At 46.5% G+C, this 13,054-nt stretch overlaps 1 protein-coding gene across 5 annotated transcripts in view; it reads right to left on the reverse strand.

Moving 5' to 3' along the window:
- Positions 1-11,585: 11,585 nt before the first annotated feature.
- PNCK (pregnancy up-regulated nonubiquitous CaM kinase) overlaps positions 11,586-13,054 on the reverse strand; it is a 91,004-nt gene continuing 89,535 nt past the window's right edge. For all 5 annotated transcript variants that reach the window (XM_029609256.1, XM_029609249.1, XM_029609240.1 and 2 more), the window contains one exon: positions 11,586-12,826. The gene's annotated coding sequence lies outside the window, so the exon portion shown is untranslated. The remainder of the gene's footprint in view (positions 12,827-13,054) is intronic.

Consider the following 13,054-nt stretch of genomic DNA (forward strand, 5'->3'; position numbering starts at 1 on the left):
GTAGCAAGAAGTGATCCTGTAGCAAGGACCTACTCTCCACATGATGTATTGTCCTCTTGCACTGAGGACAAGTTTCCCAGGGCTACTGCCCAGGAGGGAAGGGATAGGCTGGCCACCTTAGTTGGTGATTCAATTATTAGAAACGTAGACAGAGTAGCTGGTGGACGTGAGGACCGCCTGGTAGAGGTGTGAATCGTGTGATCGATCGTCTTAACGATCGATTTTGGCTGGGGGGGGAGGGAAATCTTATCGTCGTGTTTTTTGGTTTTTTTTTTTTTTTTTAAATCGTTAAAAATCGTAAATCGGGAGAGGGCGGGAAAACCGGCACACCAAAAAAACCCTAAAACCCACCCCGAACCCCCCCCCAAAATGTTTTAAATTACCTGGGGTCCAGTGGGGGGGTCCCGACGCGATCTCCCTCTCTCTCTGGCCACGGCTGTGTTGAGAAATGGCGCCGGTGGCCCTTTGCCCTTATCATGTGACAGGGCAAAGGTAGCGCCGGCGCCATTTTGGTTCCTGGCTCCCGACGTCACACGTGCAGGAGATTGCTCCTGGACCCCCGCTGGACCCCCAGGGACTTTTGGCTAGCTTGGGGGGGGGCCTCCTGACCTCCACAAGACTTACCAAAAGTCCAGCGGGGGTCCGGGAGCGACCTCCTGCATGCGGGCCGTATTGCCAATCTTCAAAATGGCGCCGGCGCTACCTTTGCCCTCACTATGTCGCCCGTCGTCCGTTGAAGATTGGCAATACGGCCCGCGTGCAGGAGGTTGCTCCCGGACCCCCGCTGGACTTTTGGCAAGTCTTGTGGGGGTCAGGAGGCCCATCTGCTGGTTCTGGATTCATCTGTCTGGATGCTAAGAAAAAGGTGATAATGCCCTTGTACAGGTCCTTGGTGAGGCCTCATATTGAGTATTCAGTTCTGGATACTGTATCTCAAAAAGGATTGAGATAAGATGGAGGCGGTCCAGAGAAGAGTGACCAAAATGGTGTAGTATCTGTATTGGAAGACTTATGAGGATAGGCTGTAGGATCTAAATATGTATACTCTGGAGGAGAGGAATTGCAGGGGAGATATGATGCAGACCTTCAGATATTGGAAAGTTTTTAATGATGCATGTTCCTCGAACCTTTTCCGTTGGAAACAAACAATAGAACTAGAAGTCACAATATGAAACTTCAGGGGGACGGACTCAAACCAATGTCAGGAGAGGGCGGTGGATGCCTGGAATGCCCTTCTAGAAGAGGTGGTGAAGTCAAAAACAGTAAACAAATTTAAAAAAAGCATGGAATAATCATTTTGGATCCCTAAAGCTAGAGTTGGAAATTAAGAAAATGGTGCATGGGGGAGGTGGCAATCAGCATAGAGCGGCAGCTACTACCCCTAACAGAAGGCATGGGGACTACCCTTAACCAATAAACTTACATGATTTTGATGCAACTGCAGCATCACGCTCCACTTCGACGGTGAAAAAAGGGGAAATGGATTCAGACAGCCAACACTGGACCCTGACTTTTACGGTCCAGGGTACCGATATGCAGACATTAGGGAAAAAGCACAGGACTGCTTCAATGGCCCAGTCCAAAAGCAAAGCATGTTCAAACAGCATTGTCTGAATTCTCAAGACAGCTGCTCACTCCGTATAAATGTTGCCAGCAGTAATTTTGCATGGGTTTGATAGTTGTTTGATTTTGATTGTTAATATTACTACCCTTAACATAAGGCTTGGGGTAAGCTGCATGGAACGGCATAAGAAGCTTGCTGGGCAGACTGGATGGACCATTTGTGTTTTATTCTGCCATCATTACTATGTTACTATGTATTAGCAGGGAAGATGGTGGAGATTGTACAGACTTTCTCTCTTCCTCTACCTCTCCTCCTGTCTCTTATTCCCACCACCCAGAACAACTTTCTTCTTAATTTATATTCTCTATCAGATAATAAAATACTTCCATAGGCTGCTACTGATGGATAAACAGTGGGCAAACACTTCATATCAGTGTGAGCGCTGCTTCCTTAGTGTTTGGGACCCTTTTCTTCAATCTCTCTCACCGCGGATTCGTAGTCATGTATTGAACGAAGTAGCCGCGACGCGTCTGGGATCCTCACACTAATTTGGAACATGTGGAGAGACACTGGTCCAAGGAGTGGGGGGGACAAAGGGAGGGGATGGGGGGGATTTAGTTCGGGGGAAGGGAGGGGACGAAAAGATTTGGATGTTGAAATTCTAGAGATTCATGGTGGTTGCTGCTGGTTCACGCGTTTCGTGGATAAATGATTGCAAGTTGCTGTATATGAGGCCTTTCATGTATGATAATTGTGTGACACCATTGACTCCTTGTTTATGTTAAACTCAATAAAAAACGTTGAACAATAAAATACTTTCCAACTTTTGCTGCCTTTGGCTTGATTTTCTGACTCAGCATTTTTTTCTTATTCTTAATCTCTGTCCTTATCTCTATTTCTTTCTTTGTTTAGTTTAATCCTGCCTTTGACTTTTCTGTTTCGTTCTGGCTCTTACCTCCTTCTTTATCTCTTTCCTTCAGCAGCAGATAAGAACATAAGAACATAAGAAAATGCCATACTGGGTCAGACCAAGGGTCCATCAAGCCCAGCATCCTGTTTCTAACAGAGGCCAATCCAGGCCATAAGAACCTGGCAAGTACCCAAAAAAAGTCTATTCCATGTAACCATTGCTAATGGCAGCAGCTATTCTCTAAGGGGGTCATTTTCAAAGGAGTTACGCATGTAAATGTGACATACTATCGTAGCAATTTTCAAAAGCTATTTACTCGAGTAAAGTGCACTTACTTGAGTAAACCCTATGGACAATTCAATGGCATATATTGTAACAATTTTGAAAAGCCCACTTACTTGAGTAAAGTGTATTTACTCGAGCAAAAACCAGTTTTGCTCGAGTAAATGCTTTTGAAAATCTGGCCCTAAGTGAACTTAATAGCAGGTAATGGACTTCTCCTCCAAGAACTTATCCAATCCTTTTTTAAACACAGTTACACTAACTGCACTAACCACATCCTCTGGCAACAAATTCCAGAGTTTAATTGTGCGTTGAGTAAAAAAGAACTTTCTCCGATTAGTTTTAAATGTGCCACATGCTAACTTCATGGAGTGCCCCCTAGTCTTTCTACTATCCGAAAGAGTAAATAACTGATTCACATCTACCCGTTCTAGACCTCTCATGATTTTAAATACCTCTATCATATCCCCCTTCAACTGTCTCTTCTCCAAGCTGAAAAGTCCTAACCTCTTTAGTCTTTCCTCATAGGGAAGCTGTTCATCCCCTTTATCATTTTGGTTGCCCTTCTCTATACCTTTTCCATCGCAATTATATCTTTTTTGAGATGCGGCGACCAGAATTGTACACAATATTCAAGGTGCGGTCTCACCATGGAGCGATACAGAGGCATTATGACATTTTCCGTTTTATTCATCATTCCTTTTCTAATAATTCCCAACATTCTGTTTGCTTTTTTGACTGCCGCAGCACACTGAACCGACGATTTCAATGTGTTATCCACTATTACGCCTAGATCTCTTTCTTGGGTTGTAGCACCTAATATGGAACCCAACATTGTGTAATAATAGCATGGGTTATTTTTCCCTATATGCATCACCTTGCACTTATCCACATTAAATTTCATCTGCCATTTGGATGCCCAATTTTCCAGTCTCACAAGGTCTTCCTACAATTTATCACAATCTGCTTGTGATTTAACTACTCTGAACAATTTTTGTGTCATCTGCAAATTTGATTATCTCACGCGTCGTATTTCTTTCTTCTCCCCTTTCTCTCCCCTTCTCCTGCTTTTTTCCTCTGCTTTCAATGTTCTTCCTCCTTTGTCTCCTGCACTCTCTCCTCAATTCCTCATCCCCTTCCTTCTATACTATCACTCTGGATTCCTCATTCTCCATTTCCTGCCATCCCTGGTCCTACCATTCCTTTCCCCACCCCCCACCCCCCCTTATTTTTCATCTTCCCCTAATTTGATTCTCTGTCCTCCTTGTTGTTTTGTTCTCCCTCCCCCATCTTGGCTATCCCATTCTTTCTCCCCCCCCCCCAAACATTTTCTCTCCCCTTTCCCTCTCTCCTCTATCTGTCCCCTCTCACTCTGCACCCCATACACACACACACACACATTCCTGTCCCTCTTTTGCTTGCCCCTGTCTTCTCATCCTTGTTCTCCCTCACACACACACACACACACACACACACTCTTGCTCTCACTGCCCCCTAACACTTACTGTGTTTTCTCCTCTCACTGCTTCCTCACACTCATTCTTGTTTTCTCCTATCACGGATATCCACCACACACACACACACACTGTTTTTCTCTCCACCCCTCCTTTGATGTCTCACTCACTCACACATGCACACTCTCTCATGTCCTTTTCCAGGATCCATGTATACCCCTACTCCAATGTTTAGGGTCAAACTGGTGCAGGGGACACACCAAGTCCCAGGGCTAAGACCCAGTTCACAGGCATCAATCCTTTCACCTCAGTACATGCTTTCTTCGAATGGGGAGGAAGGCTGAACTTCCAGGGCATAAGGCATACAAGGGGAAAAGAAATTCACTTTCTTTTGCAGCAGCAGTGCTGCTGAATATCCCATGTAAGTTAGCCGGATAAGTCTTATCCGGCTAACTTATATAGCCATCAGGCTCTGGTAATTTATTCCTACGTAACCCTTTTTGGAGGATTGTTGCTTCTTAGAGCACATAACTAATTTATATCTTCAGGGGCTGCTCCGACTAGCATATTTCATCCCAAGCTTGACTCTCAATCTGTGGGGTGAATTCCTTTTTTTGGGGGGAAGCTCTTGCTTATGGCTCACATGATATTAAAAGGTTGCCAGTGTGTGGATACCATATTGGTGCTTTCTATGAGATGAGAGGTTGTTAAATAAAAGTTTGCTGATTAATACTCATGAATTAAAGTCCATCCATCCATAATATTGAAATTACATCTGAATGTTGGTAAATGTGTGGTTCTGGGTAGATAGGTATTTTTGTTCAGGCATCTGGCTAGCCCCATGTTAATTTTTTTGTTTTGTTTTTAAAAGTTTTTTATTGGAATGAGGAACATAACATGCATATCCAGAAGATACAAAACACATAACAGAAGCCAGATGCGAGATATGTCATTCATATATATAGCATAAAATATAAACATCCTCACTTCCATTTTTCAGAATTCTTAGACTTCCTAAGAGTCTAACATCATTTTCGAACTTCCCCCCTCCCCCCTAAAAACTGGTATGACTGTGTATGAGACGAATTAATATACTGAAACAACAATAGTCTTCAAAAACAATAGTAGTTATGGTGCTTATCATTGTTATTAACAATTCTATGAGTATGCAAGCGTCATAGAAAAAGCTTTTTTAGAAAGCTAGAAAGACAGAGACCTAAGTAACCAGATGATATAGTCTTAATGCCCCATGTTAATTTTAAATGCGCCCATCGTACCCAGCAGCTGTGAGGCAATCCTAGTGGAGGGGGTCCCCAAATTTACTGCAAAAATCCTACCTTTCGTCATCTTCTCCTCGGACACCCAGCCCGCCCTGATCCTTTGGTATGTGGAGATGTGACTGGGGGCTCCGGCTCTTGTTCTTCCCTCCTTAATGGTTCTTTCATCCTGTATTTACTGATATTTCTGGGGGACTTTTCTTGGGGAAAAGTCAGTGGGATCAGGCTGCTTCTCTGCTTTACAATCCCAGTGAGGAAGGGGGATCCAAAAACCTCCCCACTCTACGAAAGTCCAAAAACTATTTTAAAGATTAAAAGATGGATTCACCTTCTGCCCTCACTGCCTCTCACAGCAGGATCCATCACTGGTGCTTGCCCGCCTAGGTTTTAGGGCAGGCTCACAGGTCTGTTTCCTTGGTGAGAGCCCTTTTACCCCCTAAAGGGTATCAGGCTCCACAATCTCTCTCTCTCAACTTAGAATAAGCAGGATCCTCTGGCAGGGAGTGCACCATGAGGTGTCACTTCTAAAAGAAACGCCTTTGGTGAAGCTGAGGAGCCTCACCAGAGTGTAAAACTGAAACATCCTCACTCTTTTTCCTTTGCTTTGTCAAACTGAACTCAACCGGGCCGATGCAATAGGTTTAACCCGCGATTGGACGCGCATTTTGGACACACGTCCATAACCCCCATTGCAATACGGGGATTAGCACGTCCAAAACGCCTGTCCCAACCACCGCGTAGCCAATAGCGCTCAGCACAGGTGAATTCCATGTAGATGAAGCTATTGGCTAATCCCCGCGATGCAAAAGATTTCCCGTGCGGCCGTTGCGCCCATTGCAATGCAGACAATTTTATGCCAGCCCGGGGCTGGCGTAAAGGTATGCCACGCTCACGGGCGCATTTAAAAAAAAAAAAAAGAAAAATCCTGCTTTCTGTGATTCTTCCTAATAGTATCATAACAATACTAAATAGGAGGAACGGAATAAAGCAGGTTTAGTTAAAAAAGAAAAAAAAAAAAAAAGAAAAAAGTTTTTGAAAAAAATAATTCTGAACACCCAATAGACACGCACAATATTCACAGTCCAGGCCATGTATCTTGTGTGTGTCTATGCCGGTAGCGGGAGAAAATGGATGCTCGTAGATTGAGCGTTTTCCCAACCTACTTGACAGCCACCCCTTCTGTGCACCCAATGCTGAGGAGGCGCTAGGGGCGCACAAATTTTCCCTAGTGCCTCCTTTTTTGCGTGACCCCTAACTTAAATATTGCATTGCGCACCCAGGAGAGTTGGCTGAATGTGAGTTAGGAAAACAGGTGCTCAACAATGAGCACCCGTTTTCTGCGCACAAATATTGCATCGGCCCCAAAGTGTCTTAAAATGGCTGGGCTAAATAGTGTTGAGGCATCTTATCCAGTCTCTCCACGTGGGAGGGTCTGAGGGGTATGGATGGCTCCTGATTAGAGTGTTATACCACAGGGATAGTAACATCCGATGGCCAGACTGGGAGGGTCTGCCACTCCTATTTAGTTTATCGCTTTGCTCTAGCACCCCGATTTATAGTGATTTGCTTTTGCTCTTCTAAATCACCTGCTACAAACCTGTTGTGGGTATCTCCCTAACATCCTCTAAAGTGAAGACTAAAGCAAAGAATTCACTTAGGGGTTGATATTCAAAAAAAGCTGAGCCCCTAAATTTAGATCCTAAAATTAGGTTCCCATGTTAGGCACCTATATTCAGCAGCCAGTTTTCAACTGAAAACTCACAGATATTTAGAATCCTAAATTAAGGCCTGCTATATTTTTGCCTAGATTTAGGTACCTAAAATCAGTGCTAAGCTCCTAACTTTGTTTTCCCGCCCTAACTCCACTCGCATAGCCACCCATTTTTTAGGATCCTAAATTTAGTTTCCTACTGAAACTATGAGAATAAATTTAAGGATTCAGTCCTAGTAAATTTTCAAAAGGTCCACTATAGGAGCCTAAGCTCTTTGAAAATTGACCCCTTAGTTTTTCAGTGATGGCCATTATCCTCCATCTTACACTCCGATCATCTAATGATGCAACAGATTCCCTCGCAGGCTTCTTGCTGCTATAGGAGAACTACTGAAGCTCTCCAAGTTCCCCCTCTGGTTCATTGCCCAACTTCTGACTTCATCACACACATAGCAATATTGAAGTTTTCCAAGTTCTCCTCCAGGCTTTTAAGCCAAGATCTTGTCTTCTGCCCAGCAGCCAGTCGGGTTTTCAGGACATCCGCAATGAATATGCATGAGAGAAAATTTGCATGCGCTGCCTCCATAACATGCAAATTTTCTCTCATGCATATTCATTGCGGATGTCCTGAAAACTCGACTGGCTGGTGGGCCCCCCAGGACAGGGTTGGGGACCAATGAGTTACCGTACTCCAATGGCCATGATCCTCCCCGTGGGTGTGTGATACAACCAAGATCAACCCTCTCCGTGATACCTTCCCTCACCCTGCTCTCTCTGTAGGCTGGCTTCCCAAGTCTCTCTCTTTGGATCTTTCCCCAAGAAACTGCCCAGTTACAAACTGGACTCAACCGTATGGGGTTTCACTTCAGCAATGCCCCTAGATATCGCATTACAAAGGGGGTGGGCGCAATTTTGAAACTCTGCGCCACGGGGCAAAGTCTGTGACTATTTTTTTTAATCCTGTGGACTTTGCCTGAAGTCTCTAAAGGAAACAGCACACCTATTTTCGCTTTGCGACTTGCGGGGGGGGGGGGGTGTGCAAAGCACCTGCAGAGGTTTGCACATGCTTTCTTTGGGGGGGAGGGGGTACCCCTTTTATTCACAGTAAACCTGCGCAGACTTGAAAATGCCATCTACGTTCATTTGCTCCCTCTCCCAGGGGCACCTCCACTTAACATGGCCAAAAGCATGAGAATCGCGGGACAACGCGAGTACTCAGCTGCCTTGATGGAGGGTAACTTTCAGTTGGTCGAGCTACTCTTTTACCTGCATAAAGAGCTTGGTAAACTGCCCTCTTAGCAAGCCACTTAGCTTCATGATAAACATGGGCGTCTCCCGGTTGTTCTTTGTTTTTTTTTGCCCTCAGCCATGTTGACGTTAAATGTTTACGTGGCGCATAGCAGGGCTGCCTGTCCCTGGGTAGCTTGGCACTCAGGTCGCTCATGCTGTAGGGTGACCAGGTGGCTCCCAGGTGTTGAATTCAACGAGGCTGTAACCGGTACACCAGAGGGACTGTTCTGGTTGTTTTTAGGATTCCTGTCATTCATTGGTCTGTCAGATGATGTAGTGGACTGCAGGTGGAATGAATTCACTGCGAAGGAGGATAATCCTCTGTGTCACATGTACTGTACAAATCCTGTACCTGGTTTCCACTAAATGCAGATGTACTCTGCTGGTGTTGTTGCCAAACTGGACGGCCTTTTTTTTACAAGAAAAATGGAAGGAGGTTGATCATCCATAGAAAGCAATGAGTTTAACAGTTAAACAGTTATGGATGCTTTCAATTGCTGCTAAACAGTTCCAGGCCGCTCTGTTTACTGCTCCAGCCACTCCCCCTTCAGTAAGCCTGCAGGTAGAGGAGGCGTAAGCCTGGAGCACACACTGCAGGCAGCAAGTGGCCAGAAGCTGCAGAGGGCCTGCAACAGACACAACTCAGTCCTCAGCTGTGGTCCTTGGATTTGGGGCTCGGCTGAGGGTGGAGTGAGGGTGCACAAGTCAGAGAGCTGTGACTTATAGGGGGTGGGACCAAAGAGAGTGACGGGGTCAACCCTGCAAGGGGAAAAGTGGTAATTGTGGAGGGGAGGGGGGGGGGATTGGAGAGAATGTGTGAATTAGCAGAGGGGTAGAATTAAGAAAGTGGATACACATCATTCCTCCCTCCCCTTCCCCCCTAACCAATAGCAATTTCAGAGGGGCCACAAGGGATAATGCAATGAATTCCAGGGCAATCTCCACAGGTGTTCGCTTCCAGTGCTCCTTTACAACAATTACTCGAATTTCAGTCTGGGCCTCCCTGAATCCTTCTCCCTTGGAACAGGTGGTCCTTTTCCCCTTCTCTGAAGGTTTTTACTTGGGACACAGCTCTCTATCTTGTGTTCTCACTGAGCTTCAGGGGGTATCTGAGTCAGACAGTGCCCCCCCCCCCCCCCCCTTCAGGCAACTCCTCCCAAGGATAGGAAGCCATGCAAGGCTGCTCTTCATGAACCTCCCCAGGACCAACGAATGGCATTCACCCGCTCTATGCTGGCTGCTCAACTCCTGCGGTTTCTCTCCTCTCTGTCTGCCCTTTGGTACAACCCCTGCTCCTGAACTCTTCAGGGCATACCTAGGTCTACTCTGGGATTTTACTGCTAGGGGCCTGGATGCCCACAGAGTCTCCTAGACCAGTGTTTCTCAAGCCAATGCTGGATTACCCCTTAACTAGTCGGGTTTTCAGGGTATCCACAATGAACATGCATGAGATAGATTTTGTATGCTTTGGAGGCAGTGCACGCCACTCTGTGTCATGCATGTTCATTGTGGATATGCTGAAAAACAGACATGCTAGAAGGTACACTCCAGCACCGGCTTGAGAAACACTACTACACTGCAGGGGGGGCCTCTAACACTGGGGTCTCTCAGGATGGTAGGCAGGGTCTATAGGCCTAAACCAGGACTGGTTCAGCTTTTCCCTGAATACCTGAAGCTATCTGGTAATGCCGCCATGCTGCTCTGTTTGTGGTCTAGAATGGGAAACAGATTTCCAACTCCAAAAACTGGCTTGCTTTGCTTCTGGAATCCTTTATTTTTTAATTAATCGGATCAGAACTGAGCCTGTCCCTCTGCAGGCAGCTGCATAAGGCAAACAAGCCCTACTTGATTCTCCTGCCTCTATCTCTGTGCAGGTCTCTCGCCATTCTTCCCCACTCCACCCCCTAACAAAAACACATGCACCATGTACAGATCTTTTCACCCATATATATCTACATAGACACACGCACACGGGCAGCTCTTCTGCGTCTCTGAGATCACTGCTGGCCCTGTTGTCTAGTGTCTTGAGATTTAGCGAGAGATTACTCGTTCCCTTACTCCAGCCACTTCGAGGGCAATTCTCTAAGGCACTTCGCAGCCACGCAGACAAAGTGGCGTTTTACTGATGGAAATGGTTTGTTCCAGGGAGGTAAATTTAGAAGGTTATGTCATGTTCACAAGTGTGTTTTTGCTTATTTTCTTATATGAGCTGTTAACAAAATTGCCTGATCACAAATGTACAAATGTTCATGCCAATAAAGCTTTCTGAGAGACAAGAAAGAACAAACCAGAGATCTGTAAAGATATCTAGATGGAGACAGAGACAGACAGAAGTCATGTGCACTAATACCTTGACGTGTACATTAAGACAGTCCCTCCACACGGGGGGGGGGGGGCCGTATAGTGCCGTGGGATTGCTAAAATTAGCATGTGTGTGCATGTACATGAGAGAGAATGATATGCAGCACAGGAGGTCAGCTGCTGACATCCTGAAATTCAGCAGCAGCTGAGCAGGAAGACGTCATGCTGTCCTCTTCCCCAATCTTCTGCATCTGTTCAGAAACCAGGCTGGGACCTGCTAGGAAGTGAGGGGCTGGGGGGGAGATTTGGGCAAGGGCAGTTGGAGCATGCAGACCCTTTGTGCTGGGGGGAGGGAGGGAGATCAGGGCAGCCAGTTCCCCTTGATCATTGGTCCTGAGGGATGGGGAGGGGCGTGAAATGCCCCCTGCTGTTGGGGGATTTCCTGCCAGGACTAATGTGGATGTTAAACCCTTTTTTGTGTTCATATACAGGTCAGGCCCGTGACCATACTATCAAGGGCAAGTTTTACCATGCCTTTGGTAAAATTTGGTGTATAGCACATTAACTGGGGTTTTATCGTGCATGTAAAAATTTTACCAAGATTCATGGTAAATCTTTTTTTTTAGCACAAGTTTTTGTGCGTAGGCCCCATCATCAGCAAACAAAAAGGGATAGAGAAACAGAAAGAGGTCAAGACAGACAGATATTCTAGGTGAGAGAGAAAGAAAGGATTAATTGCACAGAACCCATGAATCCTCTTTTGCAGAATGACCCAGAATATCATATTTGTGTTTGTTTTTTTTTTTATTGACCATAATCACAGGCACAGAAATGACATTTCCTTTTTTTTTTTTTGTTTTGTGTTGCTGCTGTTACTGTCCCAGCCAATAGTCCACAGATTCAAAGCGACAGGAATTATTCCAGGCCCCAAGAAGTAGCAGAAGCGGAGTTACACTGTCGAAACTGGGGAAGGTCCCACCAGATCTGCAAGACCCTCATCTCACACGGCGAAGTTTAGGGCTCTGTCCTTGTCCACTCACTGCTCATCCCACCTTCTCCTTCTGGATCTCTCCCTCTCCCTCCTGTGGCACTAGGATGGAAGCCAGGGCTGCAAGCCCCAGAGAGAACACGCCTTGAGCCTGGGCGGGGCCGTGCAGAGTGTCATGGCGGAACGGAGGATATAGGGAAGCCACAAGGCAGGGCGCCCTCACCCCACCCACACCCCCCTCTGCAAGAGGCCATGGAGCGCCAGGATAGAGGTCACTCACAGTTCCATTCACTGTGCATAGCAGGGGTGGAGGAGGGGAGTGCTGCTCTTCCAGCTTGGTAAGAGCATAGGCGTTTCCCCTCCCCAAATATAAACAAAGTAGCCACAGGTGAGGCCCCTTCCACACATGCCCCCTACTCTCTGGTTTCTTAGTCGGCTGGCTTGAAATACTAGAGGTACCCTCGACGGCAACCTTTTTTCTGATCGGCAACCTCTTTTCTGATCGCCTTACAGCTCTCACTATGTGGCAGTTCTGGGGAAGGTGTAAAAAACAAAACAAAACCCACACTGTACGTCTGTAACCAATTCCTTTCCGATCCCAAACATGGAGATTGTCATAGCATTGCTTGGAATCAGTACAAAACTCAAATCAAAACAGAAGTTAAGATTATCCTGGAGGCATCTCTCCCATCTTCACCTGGTCCCAGGGGATCCTCTGGGAGAGGGCAGAGGAAGAAGGCCGCAACCAATGTCGTCCAGTGGAAAGAGATCACTTTGCTCACTTGGCTTCCCCCAGCATGGTTTCTGGAACCGGCATCTTAAAGGAGGAAGCTCCTCTCTCCACCCAAGGAATCCGCAGTTGGTGGTAGGGGAGGGGGAGAGAAGGGAGCAGGGAGGGAAAGAGGTAGCAGGCAGGGGAGGCATGGCAGCTGAAGGAGAGGCCACGGAACTGCATGCACACAGGTGCGGACACAGATTCATGCAAGGAGTCTGCCTACAAGACGGGGCACTTCAGGGAGAGTCTTCTGTGCCCAGGATCCCAGGAGCGACTGCAAAGGAGAAAAAGGGGGCGGGGTGGAGAAGAGACCATCAGAGACCCTCCCCATCTCCCAGACACAGAGAACACAGGAAAGGAGAGGTTATAGGGAAGATATCAGTTCATAACAGAAATAGGTCTTTTACACCCCCCCCCCACCCCCTCCCCCTCCAGTGCATTCCAAATCACTACCCAGGACCTTGGAAAAGATCAACAGGAAGTCCCAAGACTGTCCACAGTG

This window comes from Rhinatrema bivittatum, chromosome 1, assembly GCF_901001135.1.
Source record: "Rhinatrema bivittatum chromosome 1, aRhiBiv1.1, whole genome shotgun sequence".
Lineage (NCBI taxonomy): Eukaryota > Metazoa > Chordata > Amphibia > Gymnophiona > Rhinatrematidae > Rhinatrema > Rhinatrema bivittatum.